Source organism: Pieris brassicae, unplaced genomic scaffold (genome assembly GCF_905147105.1).
Source record: "Pieris brassicae unplaced genomic scaffold, ilPieBrab1.1, whole genome shotgun sequence".
Taxonomy (NCBI): Eukaryota; Metazoa; Arthropoda; class Insecta; order Lepidoptera; family Pieridae; genus Pieris; species Pieris brassicae.
Window position 1 is genome coordinate 17,501 of NW_025575995.1, and position 5,000 is coordinate 22,500.

A 5,000-nucleotide genomic window follows, 5' to 3' on the forward strand; every position below is an offset into this window, starting at 1 on the left:
AATAAACCCACATTGCCATTTCTCTGAGCGTGTGCTGCGAGCTTCAACGAGAAACATTCGGCGCGAAACTGTCGAGCGGCCGGCCGTCGCGCGCCGCACCTGTACGAGAAACATTTTCCTCTGACGTTGCATCGGAATAATTATTATAATTCATTATTATACATACATACATACATACATACATACATATTATTAATAAATTAATTGTTTTTTTTTTTTTTTTTTTTTTTTTCAAATAAACCCACATTGCCATTTCTCTGAGCGTGTGCTGCGAGCTTCAACGAGAAACATTCGGCGCGAAACTGTCGAGCGGCCGGCCGTCGCGCGCCGCACCTGTACGAGAAACATTTTCCTCTGACGTTGCATCGGAATAATTATTATAATTCATTATTATACATACATACATACATACATACATACATACATATTATTAATAAATATAATTGTTTTTTTTGTTTTTTCTTTTCTTCAAATAAACCCACATTGCCATTTCTCTGAGCGTGTGCTGCGAGCTTCAACGAGAAACATTCGGCGCGAAACTGTCGAGCGGCCGGCCGTCGCGCGCCGCACCTGTACGAGAAACATTTTCCTCTGACGTTGCATCGGAATAATTATTATAATTCATTATTATACATACATACATACATACATACATACATACATATTATTAATAAATTAATTGTTTTTTTTTTCTTCAAATAAACCCACATTGCCATTTCTCTGAGCGTGTGCTGCGAGCTTCAACGAGAAACATATCTATCAATACAAATGTCTATGCAAAAAAAAGAAAACAAACAAAATCATATCAGTCAATAAAATAAATAATAATATTTTTTTACTACTACTACTAGTACTACTACGTGCTACTACTGCACGCCAATACACATACATAATAAAATGAAAAATCGTCTCTCTCTCGCTCGCTCTACGAGAAACATTCGACGTCCGCTCCAATGCCGACGCGGACTATTGCTCTCGGTATAGATGTGGAGCGAAACAGTCGTGCGCACAGCGTCGACTCGTTCTCGTTGCCGCGCGTCGTTCGTCTATATAATAGACACGAACGACGGACGAGAGAGAATGTGTTCTTGTTTTTGTTTTTGTGTTTGTGCGAAGTGTGAGAATATTATATACATATATTCGCGCATGGATGATATAGATATGGGTATGGATTTTCGGAGGAAATTATATCAAATTCGTATTTCGAATGCGAGACCGCCGAGATCTTTCCCAGCTCTCTCTCTCTCTGTGTGTGTGGTGTATAGTACATTTTATATATCTCTCTTGTGTCAACACAAAATAACAAAGAATATACATACTACTCCTCCTCATATTTTATATAATATAATATAAAATTATATTATAGCACCGCGTTCGCAGACCGTATGGTGATGTTACCAATCGACCAAGATTTGGGACCGTCTCCCCCGGTGTTATCTGTGATGTTAAAAGAATACGCTTCTAGGCACACCTCAACGCAGGGCGCCTAGCGTGTTCGACACGTGCGCGGTCGCCACGGCGACCGTATATGGAAAGAATGTATAAAAGAGGACGCACACGCGCCCATCGTCGAAACGGTGTGCGCAGCGTCGTGTTGGAATTTATCCCTCAAGCTCCGGGCGTTGATCGTATCTAGTGCGAATCATGCGTGTGTGTGCGCATGTAATTGCCAGCCGAGTTTTAATATGTTTACAATAACGTATTGAATAAAAATTGAGAAGTTGCGTTTAGATGAATGTTCAATTTTCAAATTGTCACAACATCGATTCCCGCCCGCGGGGTCGTGTTCGTTGCAGTTTTATGTCCCTCACAGTGGTCGAGCATCGTTGTACATCACCTCGTTGCGAGATCGTGACGGGACGGCCGCTCGTAGACCGGTCAAAGTTAGTCTATCGATATGAAGCGCGAACGTCGCGTCGCGTGCAAATTCGACGCGTTACGTTCACGCGTGTCGAGAAGGCGCGCGCGCAAGCGCGCGCCCCTCGACGCCGCCGAGCCAGCGGCTCGCCGAAGCCGCGTGACCGCGGTGTAGGCGTGTCGTTTGCGTAAGCAGCTCCCTGGTTGATCCTGCCAGTAGTTATATGCTTGTCTCAAAGATTAAGCCATGCATGTCTCAGTGCAAGCCGTATTAAGGCGATACCGCGAATGGCTCAATATATCAGTTTTGGTTCCTTAGATCTTACTCAGTTACTTGGATAACTGTGGTAATTCTAGAGCTAATACATGCAATCAGAACTCTGACCAGTGATGGGATGAGTGCTTTTATTAGATCAAAACCAATCGGCGGAGGGCCATGCGTCCGAAGTCGTTAATTTTGATGAATCTGGATAACTTTTGCCGATCGCACGGTCCAGTACCGGCGACGCATCTTTCAAATGTCTGCCTTATCAACTTTCGATGGTAGTTTCTGCGACTACCATGGTTGTCACGGGTAACGGGGAATCAGGGTTCGATTCCGGAGAGGGAGCCTGAGAAACGGCTACCACATCCAAGGAAGGCAGCAGGCGCGCAAATTACCCACTCCCGGCACGGGGAGGTAGTGACGAAAAATAACGATACGGGACTCTTACGAGGCCTCGTAATCGGAATGAGTACACTTTAAATATTTTAACGAGGAACAATTGGAGGGCAAGTCTGGTGCCAGCAGCCGCGGTAATTCCAGCTCCAATAGCGTATACTAAAATTGTTGCGGTTAAAAAGCTCGTAGTTGCATTTGTGCGCCGCGCTGTCGGTGCACCGCATCCGCGGTGATACTGACACGTCTGCGGAGCATATCGTCGGTGAGCCGGCGGTAAAACGCCGGTTCAATATCAAAATCCTATCGCGGTGCTCTTCGGTGAGTGTCGAGGTGGGCCGACAATTTTACTTTGAACAAATTAGAGTGCTCAAAGCGGGCTCAAAATGCCGCTTGAATATTTCGTGCATGGAATAATAGAATATGATCTCGGTTCTATTTTGTTGGTTTTCAGAACTCCGAGGTAATGATTAATAGGGATAACTGGGGGCATTCGTATTGCGACGTTAGAGGTGAAATTCTTGGATCGTCGCAAGACGAACATCAGCGAAAGCATTTGCCAAAGGTGTTTTCATCAATCAAGAACGAAAGTTAGAGGTTCGAAGGCGATTAGATACCGCCCTAGTTCTAACCGTAAATATGTCATCTAGCGATCCGCCGACGTTACTACAATGGCTCGGCGGGCAGCTTCCGGGAAACCAAAGATTTTGGACTCCGGGGGGAGTATGGTTGCAAAGCTGAAACTTAAAGGAATTGACGGAAGGGCACCACCAGGAGTGGAGCCTGCGGCTTAATTTGACTCAACACGGGAAATCTCACCAGGCCCGGACACCGGAAGGATTGACAGATTAACAGCTCTTTCTTGATTCGGTGGGTGGTGGTGCATGGCCGTTCTTAGTTGGTGGAGCGATTTGTCTGGTTAATTCCGGTAACGAACGAGACTCTAGCCTGCTAAATAGGCGTCGTCATTCAAGGTGTGCGCGACTCTCGGGGAGCGCAACTCACTGGCGACGTATTAAAATTCTTCTTAGAGGGACCGGCGGCTTCGAGCCGCACGAGATTGAGCAATAACAGGTCTGTGATGCCCTTAGATGTCCTGGGCCGCACGCGCGCTACACTGAAGGAATCAACATGTTCTCCCTGGCCTAGAGGCCCGGGCAACCCGTTGAAACTCCTTCGTGCTGGGGATTGGGGTTTGCAATTATCCCCCATAAACGAGGAATTCCTAGTAAGCGCGAGTCATAAGCTCGCGTTGATTACGTCCCTGCCCTTTGTACACACCGCCCGTCGCTACTACCGATTGAATGATTTAGTGAGGTCTTCGGACCGACACGCGGTGGCCTCACGGCCGTCGGCGTTGCTGGGAAGTTGACCAAACTTGATCATTTAGAGGAAGTAAAAGTCGTAACAAGGTTTCCGTAGGGGAACCTGCGGAAGGATCATTAACGTTGGTTTTTTCTTTTTGTTTTGTTGTTGTCAAAGACTCGCAAAAAAAGAAAAAAATACAAAAACACGTGAATGATACGAATCAAAATCGAATCCGAGACGGTTGACTCTCTCTCGTCGATTCGCGACGTGTGCGTTGCGACACGCTTTGATTAGCGTTCGCTATCGCCTATTGATACTTTGAAATAATATTTTATAATTTTTGTGTACAACCACGCAAATAAAAGAGATTTTCTTTCTTTTCATTTGTCGTACACGTTAATGATAAGTATTATTTTCAAATTTTTTTGTTTAATTTTTTCGCACCTTTTATATTTTCTCATACAAAAACACACACAAAAACAAAACGATTACCCTGAACGGTGGATCACTTGGCTCGCGGGTCGATGAAGAACGCAGTTAACTGCGCGTCATAGTGTGAACTGCAGGACACATTTGAACATCGACATTTCGAACGCACATTGCGGTCCGTGGAGAAATATCCAGGACCACTCCTGTCTGAGGGCCGGCTGCATAAAAACAAAAAGCCACACTGTTCGCGTGACGAGCGGCGATCGCTGCGACTCCGGTCGTAGCGCCGCATCTCTGTCGCGCGTGCAATTGACGGTTTCGCTAGGCCGCCGAGCGGCCGAACGATCCGTTCGAATATATGTTCGATTACGACTCGTCATCCGTATTGGCCGTGTTAAGCCACGTCTATACGATACTTTTGTCGCACAAATAAATTCTCCCCGCCGCACCGTGTCTCCCGCGGCACGGGTGCGCGTCGAGTCTTTACGCAACGACAACGACAACGACGACAACGACGTTCGCGTTTACGCGTCGCGCGTGTTTGCTCGCATCGTCCCGGTCCCGCATGGCGATCGCGCGACGGTCGGCGCCGGTGCGCGCGTCGACGTGTCTCGACGCTGTCGTTGAAAGTTGTCGCGTTCGGCTCAGTTTCTCTTACTCTCGCGAGAGGAAGCGAAACGCGCGCGCCCGCTGCTCTAGCGGTTGCGCCCAGTGTGTGCGTGCGGTGTTTGTGCAATTGTAGTGTGTA

General features: G+C 46.9%; 2 non-coding genes across 2 annotated transcripts; both read left to right on the forward strand.

The window, feature by feature from the left end:
• Positions 1-2,054: 2,054 nt before the first annotated feature.
• On the forward strand, positions 2,055-3,960 carry LOC123719342. The gene has a single exon (XR_006755403.1). It is a non-coding gene; the product is annotated as a small subunit ribosomal RNA (ribosomal RNA).
• Positions 3,961-4,312: 352 nt separating this feature from the next.
• Positions 4,313-4,469, forward strand: LOC123719340. The gene has a single exon (XR_006755401.1). It is a non-coding gene; the product is annotated as a 5.8S ribosomal RNA (ribosomal RNA).
• The last annotated feature ends 531 nt before the right edge of the window (positions 4,470-5,000 follow it).